The following is a 24,340-nucleotide window of genomic DNA, read 5'->3' as shown; positions in this document are numbered from 1 at the left end:
TGGCATGACCTGCCCTACTAATATGCACTGGCTGTATTGGACAATAAGTTTAAAGCAACCTGTAGAAACAAGTTACAAATAAAATTCTGTATTTAACAGCCCAGAACTCTTTGCAGGACAAGTGTGGTCTGAGCAAGTTCTATTGAAACTTAACATAGCTTCTATAACTTTCAGTTGTATCCCCATAGCATTTAACCTCAGATCGTTTCTTGCATTTGATTTTAATAATGTGCTTCATAATCCTCGATAATGCTCACAATGCTTAACAAGTAAAGAAGGGTTTACTTTGTAATATAGGCTTCATGGTACGATTGAATAATTTGTGATATCATCCTGAGAAATAAAAGAATTTCTTTTCCTTAAACAAGGGCAGAAAGAGATGAATTAGCAACAAATACAATAATATTGCTCGAGGTAAATCTCTTGAATAGACCATATTATTAGGCTTTCACAGTAACAGTTTACATTGCAGATTTTATCTGGATACCATTTCTATTAAATTCAACTTGTCTACATCTACCTAAACAGCTGAAAGTTAAAAAAAGTCAAATGTTGGTACCATGTTGTGAGGTTACATGAATGCATTCCTTAAGTTTGGTGACTTTGTAATTACTTTGATCCCCAAATAATCATCCCCAAAATATGTATCTTAGGATCATACAGCACGGAAACAGGCCCTTCAGCCCATTTTGCCCATGTTGACTATGCTAGTCCCACCTGCCTAAATTTAGCCCATATCTCTAAACCTTTCCTATACATGTACCTGTCCAAGTTCCTTTAAATGCTGTTTTGAATTTTGAGGAATTAATTGATGAACAGAACAGTACAGCCAAGAACAGGCTATTCGACCAACGATGGCTGTACTGAACATGATGCCAAAACCAACTCTTATCTGCCTGCACATAATCCATATCCCTGCATATCCACGTGCCTATCCAAAAGCCTTTTAAATGCCACTATTGTTTCTCCCTCACAACCAATCCCCAGCACTCAGTTCCAGGCACTCACCGCCCTCTATGTAAAAAACCTTGCCCACACATCTCCTTTAAACTTTGCCCCTCTCACCTTAAAGCTGTGCCCTCTAGTATTTGATTTTTCAAGTCTGGGTAAGAAAAGGTTCTGACCTTTCTTTGCCTCCCACAATTTTTTATCCTTCTATCAGGTCTCCCTGCAACCTCTAGCATTCCAGAAAAAAATAATCTTAAATCTGTCCATCCGCTCCCTATAGTTAATACCCACTAATCCAGGCATCATTCGGTTAAACCACCTTCACCTTACCAAAGTCTCCACATCCTTCCTGAAATGGAATGACCAGAGCTGCATGCAATACTCCAAATGCGGCCAAACCAAAACCACATAAAGCTGCATCATTACTTCCCGACTCTAATACTCAACGTTGTGACCTATGAAAGCATGCACATCATATGCCGTTTTTAAAACTTTAAGAGGAAGGCAAACCAAAAAAATTAAACTGGACTCGTTGGGCCAAAGGGCCTGTTTTCACAATGTTCATCTCCATTAACAACTGTAAATCCCCCATCGCTCCCCTCCCCCAAGGTGTCCCCCAAGGCTCAGTCCTTGGCCCCCTCCTCTTCATCCTCTACCTGTTCCCCCTTGGTCAATTAATCCGCCGTCATGGTCTCAACGTCCACTGCTTCGCCGATGATATCCAGCTCCTCATCTCCACCAAGTCAATCTCCTCCACCACACACTCTACACTGACAAACTGCATTACTGAAATAAAATCTTGGCTTCAATCAAACTTCCTCAAACTCAATTGCAACAAATCTGAAATCATTATCATTGGTCCAAAAATGCTCACCAAATCCACCCAAAACTTCATCCTCAACATTGATGGTCTCCCAGTATCCACCTCACCTCACATCCGGAATCTTGGAATCATCCTTGATCAAACCCTCTCCTTCGACAAACACATCAAACACATCACAAAGACAGCCTTCTTCCACCTCAAAAACATTGCCCGTCTCCGTCCATCCCTCTCCTCCACAGCTGCAGAAACCCTCATCCACGCCTTCATCACCTCCCATCTGGACTACTGCAACAGCCTCCTCTATGGCGCACCCTCAAAAATCATCAATAAACTTCAATACATTCAAAACTTCGCTGCCCGTCTACTCACACACACCTCGATCCGTGACCACATCAACCCCGTCCTTTATAAACTCCACTGGCTCCCCATCCCCCAGAGAATCCAGTACAAAATCCTCCTCATAACCTACAAAGCCCTCCATAACCTGGCCCCATCCTACCTGACCGACCTCCTCCACAGGCACACTCCCACCTGCACTCTCCGCTCTGCCGCTGCCAATCTCCTATCCCCCCACATCCGGACTAAACTCAGATCCTGGGGGGACAGGGCTTTCTCCATCGCTGCTCCCACCCTATGGAACTCACTACCCCAAACCGTTAGAGACTCCCCCACACTCACCACATTCAAAACATCGCTGAAGTCTCACCTGTTCAGTACTGCCTTCAACCACTGAAGGTCACCTCACCTTCTGTCTCCTTTCTCTGTTCATTTATTTATTTACTTATTTATCTATTTATTCATTTCCCCTATGTTCTCAAAATCTCTGTAAAGCGTCTTTGAGTATATGAAAAGCGCTATATAAACGACATTCTCCTCTCCTCCGACGCTGGCAACCTCAACATCCTCATCCTACTTGACCTCAGCGCCGCCTTTGACACCATAAATCACTCCATTCTCCTCACCCGACTTGAAACCTCCCTTAACATCACCGGCACAGCCCTATCCTGGTTCAAATCTTACCTCTCTGACAGACACCAGTTCATCTCCATTAACAACTGTAAATCCCCCACCGCTCCCCTCCCCCAAGGTGTCCCCCAAGGCTCAGTCCTTGGCCCCCTCCTCTTCATCCTCTACCTGTTCCCCCTTGGTCAATTAATCCGCCGTCATGGTCTCAACTTCCACTGCTTCGCCGATGATATCCAGCTCCTCATCTCCACCAAGTCAATCTCCTCCACCACACACTCTACACTGACAAACTGCATTACTGAAATAAAATCTTGGCTTCAATCAAACTTCCTCAAACTCAATTGCAACAAATCTGAAATCATTATCATTGGTCCAAAAATGCTCACCAAATCCACCCAAAACTTCATCCTCAACATTAATGGTCTCCCAGTATCCACCTCACCTCGCATCCGGAATCTTGGAATCATCCTTGATCAAACCCTCTCCTTCGACAAACACATCAAACACATCACAAAGACAGCCTTCTTCCACCTCAAAAACATTGCCCGTCTCCGTCCATCCCTCTCCTCCACAGCTGCAGAAACCCTCATCCACGCCTTCATCACCTCCCGTCTGGACTACTGCAACAGCCTCCTCTATGGCGCACCCTCAAAAATCATCAATAAACTTCAATACATTCAAAACTCCACTGCCCGTCTACTCACACACACCTCGATCCGTGACCACATCACCCCCGTCCTTTATAAACTCCACTGGCTCCCCATCCCCCAGAGAATCCAGTACAAAATCCTCCTCATAACCTACAAAGCCCTCCATAACCTGGCCCCATCCTACCTGACCGACCTCCTCCACAGGCACACTCCCACCTGCACCCTCCGCTCTGCCGCTGCCAATCTCCTATCCCCCCACATCCGGACTAAACTCAGATCCTGGGGGGACAGGGCTTTCTCCATCGCTGCTCCCACCCTATGGAACTCACTACCCCAAACCTTTAGAGACTCCCCCACACTCACCACATCCAAAACATCGCTGAAGTCTCACCTGTTCAGTACTGCCTTCAACCACTGAAGGTCACCTCACCTTCTGTCTCCTTTCTCTGTTCATTTATTTATTTACTTATTTATCTATTCATTTCCCCTATGTTCTCAAAATCTCTGTAAAGCGTCTTTGAGTATATGAAAAGCGCTATATAAATAAAATGTATTATTATTATTATTAAATAAAATGTATTATTATTATTATTATTAAAGTCTAACAAGCCTGAACTTAATAATGCAGAAATATATGGATAGTGTTTTTCTCTCTAATGCATGATAAGGAAGCTGCTTAGGGCGTTATAAAATATATTTCCTAAAATGTAATTTACTTCTTTATATATAACCATATATTTATTTTACATCCTGCTGGATTAAAGAATTTCAGTTAGCAACAATATCTCCAATGTACCTAAACCTTTCATTTCCACACTATATGTGATAACCATGTGATTAGCTTTATAAATAACCGTAGAAATACATTCAGCTGTGAACATTCCTGGCCTTTGGACTAATCCTTTAATCCTATTTTCTAGTATCCTTTTCTATATTTCATGGGTTTACTCATAGGGTATTTGCCATTCATTTGTATTTGATTTTACTTAAAAAAATAATCTTGCTGTATTTAACACAAACATGTTAGGAAAAGTGGCTTGCCTAAACTTAGCATATGTATTCGATGTCATAGAAATATTCTTAACAATTCTTAACAATTAATGCTAGGGCGGCACAGTGGGGCAGCAGTGGAGTTGCTGCCTTACAGCCCCAGAGACTCGGGTTCGATCCTAACTACGGGTACTGTCTGTACAGAGTTTGTATGTTCTCTTTGTGACTGTGTGGGTTTTCTACGGGTGCTCCGGTTTCCTCCCGCACACCAAAGACATACAAATTTGTAAATTGTCCCTAGTGTGTAGGATTGTGCTAGTGTATAATGTGATCACTGGTCGGCGTGGATTCGGTGGGCCAAAGGGCCTATTTTCACGCTGTACCTCTAACGTCTAACAACTGATTCAATGTTACTTTGGATTCATAGTTTATAGATTTATATTGACAAATGTCCCTGCTTGTGCTGAAATCGAATAAATAGTAATAAATGAATACAATTGTAGAGGGAGTGCAATGAAGGTTCATCAGGTTGGTTACTACGGAGTCAGACGTCCTAAGGTCATGAGGTCATAAGTAATAGGAGCAGAATTAGGCCATTTGGCCCATCAAGTCTACTCTGCCGTTCAAGCATGGCTGATCTATCTCTCCATCCTAACCCCATTCTCCTGCCTTGTCCCAATAACCCCTGACACCCATTCTAATCAAGAATCTATCTCTGCTTTAAAAATATCCATTGACTTGGCCTCTACAGCCTTCTGTGGCGAAGAAAGCATGTAAAAGAGGAGAGGTTGAGCAGACTAGGCTTATATTCTCAAGAGTTTAGCTGACTTAAGTGATTTTGTGGAAATTTAGAGCTGGACTGAATATATTGCAGAGAGCGTTTTCCCCAGCTCAGTTTAGTTTAGTTTCTGGTGTCTCGAACCAGGGAACACTGTCTCAAATTAAGAGACATTAAGAGTAGCCGGTAAACATTGAATGGAGGATAAATGTATTTCCCCAGAGATAGATTTCATTATCCTGAACATCAGTGGTGACTTAGTCATTGAACTCATTCAAAGCAGAAATTGATAGGTTTCAGGATAATCAAAGGAAAGGGGAATAGAACACGGAAATAGCAATGTAGAAGGGCAGTCATGATCTTACTGAATGGTGTGCAGGCTGGAAGGGAGAGATAGTCTGTTCTTGCTCCTGAATTTTATGTTCTTAGTTTCTTAGATCGCCTTCATAAACATCACATTTTCTCACCAAAGCAAACTGCTACATGGTGAACCCTTATCTTCTGATAGCGTACTTGAACTTTTAAACAGTTCGTGAAGAGTAGAACAACTGTGCTCATTAATCTGCAGACAGGTAACCGATGATGTGTAGATACCATCTGCCAAAAATAATTAATAGAAACATAGAAAATAAGTGCAGGAGGAGGCCATTCGAGCCAGCCATTCATTGTGATCATGGCTGATCATCTACAATCAGTAACCTAAGCCTGCCTTCTCCCCATATCCCTTGATTCCATTAGCCCCCAGAGCTCTATCTAACTCTCTTTTAAATTCATCCAGTGAATTGGCCTCCACTGCCTTCTGTGACAGAATTCTACAAATTCACAACTCTGGGTGAAAACGTTTCTTCTCACATCAGTTTTAAATGGCCTCCCCTTTATTCTTAGACTGTGGCCCCTGGTTCTGGACTCCCCCAACATTGGGAACATGTTTCCTGCATCTAGCTTGTCCAATCCTTTTATCATGTTATATTTCATCCTTCTAAATCCCTCTCATCCTTCTAAACTCAAAAAATTCCAGAAGATTAGTCAAGCATGATTTCCCCTTCGTAAATCCATGCTGACTTGGAACGATCCTGTTACTGCTATCCAAATGCTCCGCAATTTCGCCTTTTATAATTGACTCCAGCATCTTCCCCACCACTGATGTCAGGCTAACTGGTCCATAAGTCCCCGTTTTCTCTCGCTCCTTTCTTGAAAAGTGGGATAACATTAGCTATCCTCCAATCCACAGGAACTGATCCTGAATCTATTGAACATTGGAAAATGATCACCAATGCGTCCACAATTTCTAGAGCCATCTCCTTGAGAACCCTGGGTTGCAGGCCATCAGGCCCTGAGGATTTATCAGCCTTCAGTCTCATCAATCTACCCAATACTATTTCTCTCCTAATGCAAATTTCTTTCAGTTCCTCTGTCTCCCTTGATCCTCTGTCCACTAGTACATCTGGGAGATTGTTTGTGTCTTCCTTAGTGAAGGCAGATCCGAAATACCTGTTCAACTCTTCTGCCATTTCCTTGTTACCCATAATATTTTCACCCGTGTCTGCCTTCAAGGGACCCACATTTGTCTTCATTAATCTTTTTCTCTTAACATACTTAAAGAAGCTTTTACTGTCCTTCTTTATATTCTTGGCCAGCTTCCCCTCGTACTTCATCTTTTCAGCCCGTATTGCCCGTTTTGTTACCTTCTGTTGTCCTTTGAAAGTTACCCAATCCTCTGGCTTCCTGCTCCTCTTTGCTATGTTGTACATCTTTTCTTTTAGTTTTATTCCATCCCTAACTTCCCGTGTCAGACTCCCCTTAGAATCTTTCTTCTTCTTTGGAATGAAATGATCTTGCATCTTCTGGATTACGTTCAGAAATTCCTGCCATTGCTGTTCCACCGTCAATCCTGCTGGGATCCTTTTCCAGTTGACCTTGGCCAGCTCCTCTCTCATGCCTTCATATTCCCCTTTGTTCAACTGCAACACTGACACTTCCGATTTAACCTTCTCCCTCTCAAATTGTAGATTAAAACCAATCATATTATGGTCACTAATATGGTCACCAAGTGGTTCCTTGAGTTCCCTTATTAAATCTGGTTCATTGGACAACACTAAATGCAGAATTGCCTTCTCTCTGGTAGGCTCCAGTACAAGCTGCTCCAAGAATCCATCTCGGAGGCATTCTACAAACTCCCTTTTTGGTGTCCAGAACCAACCTGATTTTCCCAGTCTACCTGCATATTGAAATCCCCCATAACCACAGTGGCATTACCTTTGTTACATGCCAGTTTTAACTGCGCTGTAAATAAACACCCTATATCCGGGCTACTGTTTGCTGTTTGGGGGCTTGTAGATAACTCCCATTAGTGTCTTCTTACCTTTACAATTCCTCAACTCTATCCACAGTGACTCTACATCGTCATTCCCTATGTCACCCCTCGCAAGGGACTGAATTTCATCCCTCACCAACAGAGCTACCCCACCTCCTCTGCCCACCTGCCTGTCCTTTCTATAGCACGTATAACCCTGAATATTCAGTTCCCAGTCCCGATCCTCCTGCAGCCACGTCTCTGTAATCCCCACAATGTCATATCTACCAATCTCTAACTGAGCCTCAAGCTCATCCACTTTACTTCTTATATTTCACGCATTAATATATAATACTTTTCATCCATTGCTCATCTAACCTTTCACATCGATTCCTATTACACTTGGCCATTCTCTCCTATCCCTTCATGAGCTTTCCAACCCATTAATTCTCGGGTCTTTTTTAGCTTTTCCTATACTCTCTTTCCCCAACTCCATCCTTGTCTATCCCATTTGACCCCCCACCCCCACTATCTATATATTAAAACTCTCGTTTGTTTGTTCCTGAACTACTACGGTACACGATAGCGTGACAATTTTAGACCCGCCTTACTCACCGTCATGCCTTTGGTGCTAATGGAAGATGTTTCATTGAAATCGGTGTGACGTCCTGGATCCTGGCACCAGGGAGGCAACACACCATCCTTGAATCTCGCTTGTTGCCACAGAAACCCCTGTCTGTACCTCTCACAATGGAGTTCCCTACCACCCATGGTTGAATGCAATGTTACCAGCACACAGATGAGTATAGATGTGTGCAAGAAACATGTGGATGCATCCATTTGCTACGCAACCATTTTATTTTATTAATGGCATACATGATATTGAAATATATATTTTACTAAAATGCTATTCATAAATTGTTCACAAATAGATTGGTCGATAATTGGTATCGTAGCATAACCTGCCATCCTTGTCATGCACAGACCGATTTAGAAGCTAATCAAAGCCAAGGTGACAGGTTTATTGGTTGACTATTTGCAGCGAATTACCAGCTCACCGGTGGAGGATCTACAGTGTATTATACTAATTTCTATCCATCATTCATCTAAATTTCATCTACCAGTATGAACATTTACACTGTGAATCCATCTGGTTTGGGATTTTTTTTTCCATCTGAATGACAAAGATCCTCACTGACATTCAAACAAGTATATAATGATATCATTCAATGGATGCCAATGATTCTTTTAAAGATAGGTTTACAGAAAGTTGTCAGTATGGGGTCATTAATGCCCATCCATTATGGACACTATCCAAATTTTATTCCCATCTGAAAAACTACAATAAAGTGCAGAGGAATGCTCCATAATTGCTGCTGTACAATGTTTTCAGCCTTTTAAGCAGCTTTTCCTATAGCCATGCTGCCAACATACCATCAATCGGTATGGAATAATGATCTGTATAGTGCTCTAAACACTGTAGAGATCGATACGATTCTCCGTGCACAAGACTCTTGGCCAATTTCAAGTCAAAGAGCAAAGAGATGAATAAAACATCTTGAGCATTAGAATACAGATAATAGTTTTGGATAAGCTCAAATTAAAGGAAAATGGGAGGCCAGCCAGAAGTAAATTAGAATAGATGAGTAACAAAAATTTTTGAACAGTTCTGGGCTAGTTCTATTTTCCTGCATTTGAATTATATCACTCTCAATCCTTCCTGTCCCTATATCTGTCCAAATGTTATTTTTGGCCCACAAATGATGACCTCCACCTGAAAGAAACTTATATTCTACTTTGTGGAATGAATATCTAGAAATAGTTTACAATTTCTCAGGGGTTAAAGTGAGAAATTAGAATTAACACTTGGTAAAAAGTGATGGTGTCATAGAATCTTGGAGCTATACAGCACGGAAATAGGCCCTTTGGCACACCTTGTCCATGCTGCCAGGAATAAGAGGGACGGCGGGGGGGGGGGGCAGCTTGATTCCTCTTCTCAGCTTGTACTTGGCCTGCCTGCAGAGGACTGTATACCGCTCCTGTAGGCCTCATCTTTTGACTGGCGGAGCTGTCCGAGTTCTACTGTGAACCAGGGCTTGTTGTTGTTGAACCAGATCCGGGTCTTCGTGGGAATGCAATTGTCCTCGCAAAAGTTGTAATAGGATGTCAGTGTCTGTGTACTCATCAAGGCTTGTGGTTGCTTCCCTGAACACATTCCAATCAGTGCAGTCAAAGCAGGACTGTAGTTTCTCAATGCCCTCACTCATCCACCTTTTTGTTGTTCTGACCACAGGTTTAGCAGATTTTAGTTTCTGCCTGTGTCAGAATAAGGTGAACTAAACAATGATCGGAGAGACACAGAACCGCCCGAGGAACAGAGTGATATGCGTTCTTGATTGAAGTGTAGCAGTGATCAAGTGTCAAATATAATATACATTAATGACTTGGATGAAGGGATTAAAAGTACCATTAGCAAATTTGCAGATGATAAAAGCTGGGTGGACGATGCTGTGAGGTTGCAGGGTGACTTGGACAGGTAGTGTGAGTGGGCGGATGCATGGCAGATGCAGTTTAATATGGATAAGTGTGAGGTTATCCACTTTGGTGGCAAGAATAGGAAGGCAGATTATTATCTGAATGGTGTCAAGTTACTAAAAGGGGACGTACAACGAGATCTGGGCGTCCTAGTGCATTAGTCACTGAAAGGAAGCATGCAGGTACAGCAGGGAGTGAAGAAAGCCAATGGAATGGAAAGCCAATGAAATGTTGGCCTTCATAACAAGAGGAGTTGAGTATAGGAGCAAAGAGGTCCTTCTGCAGTTGTACAGGGCCCAAGTGAGACCGCACCTGGAGTACTGTGTGCAGTTTTGGTCTCCAAATTTGAGGAAGGATATTCTTGCTATTGAGGTCGTGCAGCGTAGGTTTACATGGTGAATTCCTGGAATGGCGGGACTGTCAAATGTTGAAAGACTGGAGCGACTAGGCTTGTATACACTGGAATTTAGAAGGATGAGAGGAGATCTTATCGAAACGTATAAGATTATTAAGGGGTTGGACACGTTAGAGGCAGGAAACATGTTCCCAATGTTGGGGGAGTCCAGAACCAGGGGCCACAGTTTAAGAATAAGGGGTAGGCCATTTAGAACGATGAGGAAAAACCTTTTCAGTCAGAGAGTTGTAAATCTGTGGAATTCTCTGTCTCAGAAGGCAGTGGAGGCCAATTCTCTGAATGTATTCAAGAGAGAGCTAGATAGAGCTCTTAAGGATAGCGGAGTCAGGGGGTATGGGGAGAAGGCAGGAACGGGGTACTGATTGAGACTGATCAGCCTTGATCACATTGAACGGTGGTGCTGGCTCGAAGGGCCAAATGGCCTACTCCTGCACCTATTGTCTATTCCCTCTGGTGGGGCAGGTAACTTGAAGTCTGTACTTTGAGAGCTCGCGACTGAGGGAGGTTGGCTGGCAACCGACCGACTGAAATATTGACCCCATAAAGTGCCATGGCATTAGGTGAAATATGGACAAGAACCTCTACTGCTGATAAATCAGTACTCTTCCATATCTGGCCACATACTCACTGATGACCTGATCACTGCTCCAAGAGTAGAGGCTGTCGGAAGCACTCAGCAGAATAGACTGTATCTGTGCATAGGGAAATTGAGTTAAAATGGTGGATTAAATAACTTTTGTCAGTATTTGGAAAGAAGGAAAACAACTATTATATCTAAAATGGTAAATCAATTTTCTCTTTCCATGAATTCTGCCTGATCTGCCAAGAGTTTCCAGCATGTTCTGTTTTTGGTTCAGATTTGTGGCACCTGCAGTTTTGATTTTCATATTTGTCATAGAGTCATAGAGTGATACATTGTGGAAACAGGCCCTTTGGCACAACTTGACCACATCGGCCAACATGTCCCAGCTACACTAGTCCCACCTGCCTGCACTTGGTCCATATCCCTCCAAACCTGTCCTATCCATGTGCCTGTCCAACATTTAAGCGTTGGGATAGTCCCAGCCTCAACTACCTCATCCGGCAGCTTGTTCCATACACCCACCAACCTATGTGTGGAAAAGTTACCTCTCAGATTCCTATTAAATCTTTTTCCCTTCACCTTGAACCAATGTCCTCTGGTCCTCGATTCCCCTACTCTGGGTAAGATCATTACATGATCATTGATGCTCAATTTGGCTTTGCCTGGACCAAATAGTTGGATCTCATTACATTCTTTGACAAAATAAGAGATAAATTCCAGAAGAGGTACGAGTAAAATCAGGAGAGATGTAGCTAGATCTGGACAACATTTAGACATATCCATACAGCAGGAATATTTATGATTTACAAAAATGTGATGTAACATATCCAAAAAGAGAAAGTTTAACATATTTGGTTGAACTTTAATAGTTTTATTATTACTGTTGAAAACCTCACAATAAATATCCTGGGTGGGTGGGTGGTTAGTGAGGGGTAGCCAGAGTACCTCCTAAAGCCTTTTCAACACTTAAAAGCCACAGCCAGGACATTCATTGCATTCTCATCATTTACCGAGATGGTCAGCTCGCCAACATGCAAAGGATTAGATCGCAGGTAGATAGGGTGTTCAAAAAGGTTTTTGGCACTTTGATCTTCACCAGTCAGTGCATTGGGTATAGAAGTTGGGGGGGGGGGGGGGGGTCATATTGCAGTGATATAAGACGTCGATGATGCCACATTTGGGGTATTGTGTTCAGTTTTTGGCATGGTGTTATAGGAAAGATGTTTTCAAGCTGGAAAGGGCACAGAAGATTTACGAGGATGTTGAAAGGACTCAAGGGTCTGAGCTATAGGGAGAGGTTGAGCAGGCTAGAACTCTATTCCTTTAAGTGCAGGAGGATTCGGGGTGAACTTAGGACTGTACAAAATGTTGAGAGGAATAGATTGGGTGTTTGTACAGAGACTCTTGCCCAGAGTAGGGGAATCAAGAACCAGATGACCTAGGTTTAAGGTGAGGGGGGGGAAATTTAATAGGAACCTAAGGGGTAATGTTTTTTAACACAAAGGGTAGTGGGTGTATGGAACAAGCTGCCGGAGGAGGTAGTTGAGGCAGGGACTATTTAGACAGGTACATGGATAGAACAGGTTTGGAGGGATTGAGGGACAAATGCAGGTAGATGGGACTAGTGTTGCTGGGACATGTTGGTGGGTGTTGGCAAGTTTGGCCAAAGGGCCTGAAAACTCAACAGCATCCTGTGCACTAAAGTTCACTTTATTGGCAAACAGCTTCAGCTTAAACATTAATTCACTCAACAATGGTGCAACTTGGCAACTCGCTAATTCTTTTCAGCATCAGCTCCCACACCAAGGAGGTGATACACCTCAAAGGACGCACCACATAAGAACATTACGACCTACAAGTCCTTTCCAAATTACACGTCACTATGACATGTCAACATAGCTTCATCATCTCTAGGTCAAAATCTTGGAACTCCCTACCTACCAGCAGGGAAGTCCCTTTGCAGTATGAGTGGTTGCTAACTACCACTACGTCAAATGCAATTAGGGATAGAAAAAAAATGCTTTCTTCCCATTTACATCTGTAATCCAGGAATAAATAAATAAAAAAGTGGACACGAGTCTCTGGCCTAAATTCTATTCCATACAAAGTGTCTTTTTGTTAATTTCCAAATGTGATTAATTGCTTTGAGCTACTCGCATAACCAGATTTTGTAATCATTTTGAAATTCAAGCCACAATAAAATTGAAATGGCGTTAACTGTTGAGGTATTGTTTAGACCTGACACGTGTGTTGTAAATGACAAAAACTTATCAGTTCAAATCCCTGTACTGTAATGAAAAAGTAACATTCAAATGTTCATTTGCTTAAAATGAGAGTTAGTAAAACCACAGTTATTTTTGAAGATACAGTCACAAAATGATAATTTAAGGTGAAACTTCAGAAGCGATACGAAATGGTCAGGAAGAATGTATAACTGCCGTACAGACAGGATCCATAGTCAGGATCGAACCGGGTCTCTAGCGCTGCAAGGCAGCAACTCTACCGCTGTGCCACTGTGCCGCATTTACCTTTCCTAGTAAAATGTAAATAAAGAACATTCAATTTGTTAGCGGTGTTTTAAGAAATGACAAATGACATCTCACATTTATATCATCATTTAGAAAATGCAATACTGTTCAGAAAAGAGTGATGAGATAAAATGTGATATCAAGCCTTTTAAGGAGATATGTAGACAAAGGCTTGGTCAAAGCAAGGAACATGTAATACATTTCAAATTTTGAGCCGTGTGGAGTAACAGAATCGGTATGGGTAGAACTGCAAAATAGCCAAGGGCAGAAAACGCTTGTTGGAGTGGTATACAGACCACCAAGCAGCAGTAGGGAGGTTGGGGATAGCATCAAGCAGGAAATTAGGGATACATGTAGCAAAGGTACAGCAGTTATCATTGGTGACTTTAATTTACATAAAGATTGGGCCAACCAAATTAGTAACGGTGTTGAGGAGGAGGATTTCCTGGAATGTATATGGGGTGGGTTTTTAAACCAATATGTAGAGGAACTGACTAGAGGGCAGGCCATCCTAGACTGGGTATTGCATAATGAGGAAGGATTAGTTAGCAATCTTTTTGTGCAAGGCCCCTTGGGTAACTGATCATAATATGGTGGAATTCTGCATCAGGATGGAGAGTGACACAGTTAATTCAGAGACGAGGGTTCTGAACTTGAATAAAGGAGACGTTGAAGGTATGAGACGGAATGGCGAAGATTTAAAGACCACTTGGTTGAACTCCAAAATTGTTCATCCCTATCTGGTGAAAAAATAAAGCTGGGAAGGCGGCTCAACCGTGGCTAACGAGGGAAATCAAGGATAGTGTTAAATCCAAGGAAGAGGCATATAAATTGGCCAGAACAAGCGGCAAACCAGAGGACCGGGAGAAATTTAGAATTCAACAGAGGAGGACAAAGGGGTTAATTAGGGAGTAACAGAATCGGTATGGGTAGAACTGCAAAATAGCCAAGGGCAGAAAACGCTTGTTGGAGTGGTATACAGACCACCAAGCAGCAGTAGGGAGGTTGGAGATAGCATCAAGCAGGAAAAAAAGAGGGGGGAAAAAAAGAGCATAAAAGAAAGCTCGCAGGGATTATAAAAACTGACTGAAAAGGTTTCTTTAGGTATGTTAAAAGGAAAAGATTAGTGAAGACTAATGTAGGTCCCTTACAGTCAGAGACAGGTGAATTTATAATGGGAAACAAGGAAATGGCAGAACAGTTAAATGAGTACTTTGATTCTGTCTTCACTAAGAAAGACACAAACAATCTCCCGGAAATACTAGGGGAACGAGGAGCTAGTGGGAGGGAGGAACTGAAGGGAATCCACATTAGTCAGAAAATGGTGTTAGGTAAACTGTTGGGACTGAAGGCAGATAAATTCCCAGGGCCTGATGGTCTGCATCCCAGAGTACTTAAGGAGGTGACCCTAGAAATCGTGGATGCATTGGTGATCATTTTCCAATATTCTCTCGACCCTAGATCAGTTCCTGTGGACTGGAGGGTAGCCAATGTAACTCCACTTTTTAAGAAAGGTGGGAGAGAGGAAAAGGGGAATTATAGACCATTTAGCCTTACATGGGTAGTGGTAGATGCTTGAGTCGATTGTTAAAGATGTTATAGCAGCGCATTTGGAAAGCAGTGACAGGATCGGTCAAAGTCAACATGGATTTATGAAGGGGAAATCATGTTTGACTAATCTGGAATTTGTTGATGTAACAAGTAGATAAGGGAGAGCCAGTGGACATGGTGTATCTGGCCTTTGACAAGGTCTCACACAAGAGATTAGTGTGCAAAATTAGAGCACGTGGTAGGGTATTGACATGGATAGAGAACTGGTTGGCAGACAGGAAGCAAAGAGTAGGAATTAACGGGTCCTTTTCAGAATGGCAGGCAATGACTAGTGGGGTGCCGCAAGGCTTGGTGCTGGGACCCCAGTTGTTTACAATATATATTCACAATTTAGATGAGGGAATTAAATGTAACATCTCCAAGTTTGCAGATAACACAAAGCTGGGTGGCAGTGTGAACTGCGAGAAGGATGCTATGAGGCTGCAGGGTGACTTGGATAGGTTGGGTGAGTGGGCAGAAGCATGGCAGATGCAGTACAATGTGGATAAATGTGAGGTTATCCACTTTGGTGGCAAGAACAGGAATGCAGATTATTATCTGAATGGTGTCAGATTAGGAAAAGGGGAGGTGCAACGAGACTTGGGTGTGCTTGTACATCAGTCACTGAAAGTAAGCAGGCAGGTACAGCAGGCAATGAAGAAAGCTAATGGCATGTTGGCCTTCATTGCAAGAGGATTTGAGTTTAGGAGCAAGGAGGTCCTACTGCAGTTGTACAGGGCTCTGGTGAGGCCACACCTGGAGTATTGTCTGCAATTCTGGTCTCCTAATTTGAGGAAGGACATTATTGCTATTGAGGGAGTGCAGCATATGTTCAGCAGGTTAATTCCCAGGATGGCAGGACTGATGTATGATGAAAGAATGGGTCGCCCGGGCTTGTATTCGCTGGAATTTAGAAACAAGAGAGGGGATCTTATAGAAACATATAAAATTCTTAGAGGACTGGACAGGGTAGATGCAGGAAAAAAAGTTCCCGATGTTGGGGGAGTCCAGAACTAGGGGTCACTGTTTAAGAATAAGGGGGAGGCCATTTAGGACTGAGATGAGAAAAAACTTCTTCACCCAGAGAGTTGTGAATCTGTGGAATTCTCTGCCACAGAAGGCAGTGGAGGCCAATTCACTGGAGAGTTAGATTTAGCTCTTGGGGCTAAGGGAATCAAGGGATATCGGGAAAAAGCCAGAACGGGGTACTGATTTTGGATGATCAGCAATGATCATATTGAATGGTGGTGCTGGCTCGAAGCGCCGAATGGCTGACTCCTGCACCTATTTTCTATGTTTCTATGAAACTTGAAGTCAAGGCACAGAACCCTGAAGGTAACTGATCAGGGAGATAAACTGAATGGAAAAGTAAATAGGATATTTTATTGGTCGCATTGCAGAATCAAGGAGGATTGAGTTTATGATTGAATTCTATTAAATGCCATTGGATCATCACTAGAGGATTATGTACAGGCTTGATCACATGATTGGGAGGATGTGATTGTTTTCTTGGAACAGAGGGGAATGGATAAGGTGATTTAATAGGAAAATTTTAAAGTTTGTGTTAATTATAACTTAACACAACACTGAATACTGAAATCAGAGGTGGCCTACTACAACCATTTGCTTTTTTCCTCACCAGAATAAGAGCTATTTCTCTGAAAAAGCTGCACAGGAAAGACCAGGAAATCGGCAACTGAAGGATTAGAGAAGTTGAGGAAACATTATTTTAGCCTGAGTGGGGGATTTTTAGTTAAATTTCTAAACAGGAGGTAGAGACACAATCATGTGTTACATTTTTAAAAAGCATGTGACCATGAAACCACAAATGAATCTGATTTTTGTTTAGTGGGTAAACTGGCATAAGGAGCTGACAGTTGAATCTTGTATTCAGCATTATTGCCAATAATGTATCCTCCTGACCTATTTGACACTGAAAGCAGTTTTCTGCAAATTCACAGTACTTGGGTACTACTTTGAATATGTAAATTACGTATAAAGAGGAAAGGTAAATCTACAAAGATTGTCATGTTGGATATTTCAGAGCTACAATGAACAAAATAAAGCAATTAAAATTGCACTGCATACGAACATGTTATCAATGTTAGATTAAGATAAATTACAATTGTAATGAATTTATGTACAATGTTTACATGTATTGGGTTGTCCATAATTTGTTTTTACTGTATACCCATTGTTGTGCAAGATGGATTTAATACATTGTTTGAACAGACTGTACTTGCCGTTCTTACATAAGGCAAAAAAGATTGAAATCACTGGATCAGATTCAAGCAAATTATTGGAAAGGAATATTGAAGTTAATCTATTTTAAAAAAAGGTTGTCTACCCTTCTTCCTATGGATCAGCTGAAATACAAATTATTAAGCCTATAAGTATGATGAAGAAGGCAGAAATAAATGGTTGAGATGGAAAGGTAATTAAAATTCCCAAACTATCACATTCTGTATTGTAATCCTTGGTGACAGTGACAAATGCGGATATTAAGTCAAGGTTGGTAGATCCATTGTTTAGATGTTTCCCAAATTCAAATTGCCTGCTATTTCCCTCTCTCTGCCTGAAGGGTCTTAACCACCTATTCCATTTCTCCAGAGATGCTCCCTGACCCACTTGAGTTACTCCAGATTTTGTGTCTATCATCTGTGTAAACCAGCATCTGCAGTTCCTTCCTACACATTTTGCCAGCTATTTTGGCTGATATAACAAACATTGCTTTGATAAAGCAAGGAGGCTGTGAAGTTGAATTTCCTATGTGATTTCCCCAAGTATTTGTGAAGATTTTGGTGCAAGCTGCAAGGCAATTTGGTGAAATGTATTGTTTTCCTTTCTTATATCTGGCAATCATGTCCCCACTTAGATCAACCCGTGTAGAAATTTAACATTTTCAAGAAGCAGGCAAAAGAGAGAACACCACCGTATAAAAAAAAGATGGGTCTAGAATACATCAAAGAGTACATTTTACACATTGTGTGCAAGTCATAGGTAACTAGACAATTAATAACTTTTTTTCATATTTTACATTGCAGTTAAGAAATGTATTCTTGAAATGGGAGATGGAAAAACATGATCTTTGCTAAATTGCAATCTTGTTTTCACTCACCCAATGGAGAATAATCTGGTCCTACTATACGACTCTTCCTGTGTCTCATCCCTTCATTAAATTATTAATGAGCACAAATTTTGGGGATTATATAATCAGTCCTGAACCCACCACATTAGAGAATTGTCATTCAAATATATTTATGCCATATGGCTAACTTATCATTTAATATTATATTCAGCTGAATTTCTTGTGCTATAAAAGACATTTGGACAAGTACATGGACAGAAAATGTTTAGAAGGATATGGGCCAAATGCAAGCAGGTGGGACTAGTGTAGAAGGGGCAGCTTAGTCGGCATGGGAAAGTTGGGCTGAAGGGACTGTTTCAGTGCTGTGTAATTCTATGACTATCATTTTTTTGGTTTACTTTTGAGATACAATGCGGAAACAGGCCATTTGGCCCATTGTGTCCGCGCTGTCCAGTGATCAGTGTACACTAACACTATCCTACATACTAGGGACAATTTGCAATTTTAACCAAAGCCAATTAGCCTACAAACCTGTAGTGTAGGAGAAAGTGGAGCACCCGGGGAAAATCCAAAGGGAGAACGTACAAACTCTGTACAGACAGCATCCATAGTCAAGATTGAACCAGGGTCTCTAGCGTTGTAAGGCTGCAACTTGACCACTGTGCCACCATGCTGCCCAAGCTTTCAATTCCCATACCGGGAGTCAACCCCGGGCCACCTGGTGAAAATCAGGAACCCTAACCGTTAGACCATGTGGGTGATTGATGTCAAGAAAACTATTCTGAAGCACAGAAAAAAATTGGAGAACATTTAAAGGGAGTAAACAATTTCAAAGCAAAAATATATTGTAACAAAACATCAAACTTTGTGTTGAAGTCAGAGATTAGACTGCTACATTTATTTGCTTTATTCACCAAAGATTAGATTTGCCACATTACTAATTGACATGTGACAATTTTGAAGTCAAGGTTGTGCTGAAGGAAGGAAACATAAAAATCTTGAATGCCATCACTAAACTTAAAAAAAACAAAAACATTATCTGCAATCAAAGATGTGATAAAATTGCAAGTATATTTTTATCACCATTGTGCATATGAAAAAGTATTAAATCAAGAGTATAAAACTATTTGCAATGAAGTAAATAAGCAGTGCATCTTTGGCATAGAATATTCCGTCATTTAAATTATTAATTTAATGTAGTCACATTAGTCACACATACAGCACAATTGCACTCTATCAAAGTATTCAGTTAACATTAGTAAAAATGTTCATTCTTTATTCACAGCAGAAATGCTTACAGAAAGTCATGGATTCACAGAGATTTAAAACACAGGTGTCCCTCCAATTCACTGAGCTAGCACCAACCATCAACCACCCATTTCTGATAATCCTATAGAAAATGATCCCCCCCTCCCCACATTCACATCAACACCTCCTCCACCCTTCCCCCCACATTTGCATCAACACCACCTCCTCCTGCATATGAATTCCTTGAAGTCCTTCATAATTGACACTGATGAAGGGGCTCTTGGTTTCTCTTCCTGTTATCACCAATGCTCCCTTAAGCTACCTCCTCCTAATATCATATCATATCATATATATACAGCCGGAAACAGGCCTTTTCGGCCCTCCAAGTCCGTGCTGCCCAGCGATCCCCGTACATTAACACTATCCTACACCCACTAGGGACAATTTTTACATTTACCCAGCCAATTAACCTACATACCTGTAATGTTGAATACTTCCCTCATGAATTGCAGTGCAACTATGCCACTCACTGTACTTGGGGGGGGGGGGGGGGGGGGGGGGGTAGGGTTGTGCCTCCAGCTCACAACTACTCTATTGTCCGACTTATCAGGCACATCCTATAACACCAATGGAAGAATTTGCTGTCTCACATTGACCTCAATGGCCACCTCAGAACTGGACCAGAAGCAAGTCATCCTCATTCTTAAAGCAAAGCCATAGATGGTCATCAATGAATGCAATTTGTTGGCAAAATAATTTCAGATACCCTCAAAAAAATGAGAGACTGGCTCAAGGTTGGTTATACTTAGGTCAACAGACATAGGCATAGTTTCACCAGCAGATGAGCTGAGGCAGTGTTAGATCCAGCGATAGTACTTTAGAAATGGAAGGTCTAAATGTCACAAGCTTATTTGTAGAAACACAAGACTTTTTAGTATAATATTGCTCAGGGGCATCATGTAGACAAGAAATGATCTCAAAAGGAGAAAAGTATTTTGGATTGCATCAAAAACCTTAAATCCCTTTGTTCAGTACACACAAAAGTCCAGTGTAATTGGTGGAAGGAGTGCAGCACTAGCCACCTGCTCACCCCATCAATCATTATGGTCTAACTACAATGGCCTCATCAGTTACCTCAGAAGAGGAGTGTAAGTAAGTCATCCGTTTTCCTGATTGCACTGGAGGTGAGAAATGGGAAGAGCAAATGATTGTTGTTGGTGGACGTGTTGGGAGTCACTAGTGTCACCTTGGATGTTGGATCCAGTTTCCCAGATCAAATGTTCAACTTCAATATTCAAAAAAATTTAAAGCGCCCATATCATATGGTAAAATGGCACTAAGCAAGTAAAATAATGGAGGTTCAATTTGCAACATGCTAATTTATCGCATATATTTCTGTGGGAGCTTTTTTTAATAAAGTTAAAGTTTTCTAAGGCAGTAAACTCTGTGATCGCCAAAAACTTTGACATGATCGCCAAGGTTTTGACATGAATTGTGTTGCATATTTTGCATGCAAACAAATGTTAGTAGTTAACATAGTACAAAACAGGAACAGGCCCCGACTGTACCCTATCTATGCTTCTCATCTATATACTAAAACTCTAATTTGTTTGTTTGTTTGTTCCTGAACTACAGCCAAATCGGTACACGATAGTGCGACAATTTTAGGCCCACCTTTCTCACCGTTGTCCCTTTGGTGCCAATGGAAGAAGTTTCATTTAAATCGGTGTTATATTTTTTGTTATTCACATTTTAAAGTTTAAATCTATCTCCTAGGGAGGGAGGGATGGAGCAGGGGAGGAGGAAGGAGGGGGGAGGGCAGGGGAGGAGTGGGTGCTGCACCACCAATGCAGGAGAGGCTTGGGCCCAACGGGTCCACTTGGCCTAGATATTTTATATATGTTAGACTTTAGAAATACAGTGGGGAAACAGTCACTTCGGCCCACAGAGTCCACACCGACCGGAAAGTAGAAATGAGCTACTGATTTAGTATGATCATATTGAATGGCAGTGCTGGCTCAAAATGCCGAATGGCCTACTCCTGCACATATTTGCTATGTGTTTCAACCTACCAAAGCCAATTAACCTACAAATCTGTACATCTTGAGTGTGGGAGGAAACTGGAGCACCCGGGGAAAACCCATGCGATCACAGGGAGAACGTACAAACTCTGTAGAGACAGCATCTGTAGTCAGGATCAAACCCGGGTCTCTGTAAGGCAGCAACTCTCCCGTTGCACCACCATGCTGTAATATCTATCAGGTTTCCCCTCAACCTCCAACATTCCAGAGGAAACAATTTAAGTCTGTCTTCGCCTTACCCTTCAAACCAGTTCCTTGCATCTACCCTCAAATCCAGGCAGCAACCTAGTGAATCTCTTCAGCACCATCATCAAAGCCTCCACATCATTTGGGAGGCCCAGAACTGCGCAGCTTAACGCCGTGAAAGGGGGAGAAAAAATAAAACTTGTGGAAGATATTGTGATTTTTCAATGCATAAAATAGTTAGATTTCAATCATTTTTTTTCTGAAAGACAAAAGGACTAAACCGAAAATTAATATTGATTACACTGATGCGGTTCATCCATTTGACTCGCAGGCGACCACTTTGATGGAAAGAGCCCGCCCGCTTCGGCAACTGGCACCTGACAACCGCAGCACATGCCCGGCACCCGCCCAGCACACGGACCTGTGGACACAACATGCTGGACATGCATGGAACTCAGCGTCTCAGGCAGCATCTCTGGAGCGAAGGAACTTGTGATGTCCTCAGTCTGAAGAAGGATTTCGACCCGAAACGTCACCCATCCCTTCTCTCCAGAGATCCTGCCTGTCCGTTGAGTTAGTTACTCCAGCACTTAGTGTCTCCAGCATCTGCAATTCCTCCGCCCCACACACACACAAAAACCTGATAGCCGTCCTCGGCTTCAGCCCTCCTCTTATTGGTCGGCAGCGACGTCCCTGGGCGGGTCCGCTTCGAGAGCCGGCGTCCCGATTGGCGGCGGCGCACGTCAATCAGCGGCGCGGGCCGTGGTCAGGTCAGGTTAGGTTGGCCGGCGCGCGGCGGCGCGTTACCGGTGGCCCAACGGTCGCAGCGCGAGCAGCACAGAGGAATATTCCGTGTCCGTGTCCCCCCCCAACTAAAGCTGTGCAACTAATCCGACCCAGGTCAGTGCGAAGCCAGCGAGAGCGTTAACGGCTAAGAGTGCAATCGAACTGCTGTGTAGCTGGAGGATGCTCGGTTTATAATAATCATATCGGAGTTGTGAGCAGATGGCAGTCAGCTGAAAGCTAATGCCAGGGGGAAAAAACGTGTATATAGACCGTTTGCTAATGGCCTTGTGAACCCGCCGCTGCGGTGACAGCCTTTAAAAAAAATACTATACTATATTGTGGTTATCGGTCGTTGTTTATACGGGTGCATGTGGGGAGAGGCAGGCGGAAGGGGATTGCATCCCTGGTCAAGAGGACAGCTCCTCCTGGGTGGGTGGGTGACCAGGGGAAGACTTGTAGTGTAAGAAAATAACTGCAGATGCTGGTACAAATCGAAGGTATTTATTCACAAAATGCTGGAGTAATTCAGCAGGTCAGGCAGCATCTCAGGAGATAAGGAATGGGTGACGTTTCGGGTCAAGACTTGTCCTCTCCTCCTCTCACCGCTTTAATCTACAGCCCACTTGTGCAATGCATTTAATATCTTGGCATCGATTGTAAATGATATCGTTTTAGATTCAATAGCTTCAAAAATCATGAATCGGTTCATTAACTGACAATACAAGTAAGTAAAGATTAGTTTTAGGAATTTAAAGTTTTGGGCAAGTTGAAGTAGGATTTTTAATGGAAAAGTTGAAGTAGGAATTAAATCTGGATGTTTGCTAGCACAGTGATCACAGTACTAAAAGAACATTGTTCGGACGAGCGGAGAGAAACCAACGCAAAATTAAATCGCCGTTTGAAAAGTTGAATGTAATGTCCATAGAACGTAGCAAAACGTAGTTTATAAAACGTAGTAATTTAAGGCTGTTTCATATGGTAATTGTCGATAGACGCGATGAATTCTCTTGATTAAACCTCTGCATGACCCAGTCAGAACCGGTCTTGAAATGGCAGAAGAACATTATCGTAGAAGATATAATATACGAGTTGTCAACACTCATTAGAAATTTAAAAACCTTGTGAACCCGTTTAGGACCATTGCTTGAAAACATATATTGAGTACTTACAATTCTAAAGGACAGTTACAACTTTTTGCCTTCACATTTTTAAGGGATGTTTACAATCATCATTAATTGTCGTTCTTGACTGGTGTAGATATTCCTTCTGGTGCAGATATTCTCATTGTTTTGTAGGTAGGGAGATATGTGATGGTGGATATCTGATCCATGTATGATGGATGCATTTAAATGCAGATACTGGTTTACACAAAGGACACAAAGTGCTGGAGTAACTCAGCAGGTCAGGCAGTAACTCTGGAGAACATGGATGGGTGATGTTTCAGATCCTTCCTCAGACTGATCATGGAGGGGGAGGAGAAGAAAGCTGGTAGAGAGGAGGGCAGGAAACTTGGCACTTAATTGGTTGATACATGTGCCTGGGGGAAGGGGGTCGATGGACAGATGTTGGACAAAGGCCAGAAATGAAAAGACAGAAGGTGTGAGGATTGAAGAGTTGCAAATTAGGAAGCTAGAGAAAGGAATGGAGGGGAGAAATTGAGGCACTGGGGTAGGGAGGGGGGGGGGGGGAAGAATGGAGAGGGGGAGTTTTTAGTAGTTACCTACAATTGGAGAAGTCAATGTTCATACCTGGGTTGTAAGCTACTCAAATGGAATATGAGACGCTGTTCCTCCAGTTTTTATGTTGCCTCACTCTGGCAATGGAGGAGGCCCAGGACAGAAAAGTCAGCATG

The 24,340-nt window shown here is 42.3% G+C and overlaps 1 protein-coding gene across 3 annotated transcripts in view; it reads left to right on the top strand.

Moving 5' to 3' along the window:
• Positions 1 to 22,488: 22,488 nt before the first annotated feature.
• wasf3b (WASP family member 3b) overlaps positions 22,489 to 24,340 on the top strand; it is a 66,874-nt gene continuing 65,022 nt past the window's right edge. For 2 of the 3 annotated variants that reach the window (XM_078402407.1, XM_078402405.1), the window contains exon 1: positions 22,499 to 22,602. The gene's annotated coding sequence lies outside the window, so the exon portion shown is untranslated. Of the gene's footprint in view, positions 22,603 to 24,340 lie in introns of all 3 variants that reach the window. The other variant, XM_078402408.1, reaches the window with a different exon arrangement.

This window comes from Rhinoraja longicauda, chromosome 7 (assembly GCF_053455715.1).
Source record: "Rhinoraja longicauda isolate Sanriku21f chromosome 7, sRhiLon1.1, whole genome shotgun sequence".
Taxonomy (NCBI): domain Eukaryota; kingdom Metazoa; phylum Chordata; class Chondrichthyes; order Rajiformes; family Arhynchobatidae; genus Rhinoraja; species Rhinoraja longicauda.
This window is presented reverse-complemented; position numbering and strand designations above follow the sequence as displayed.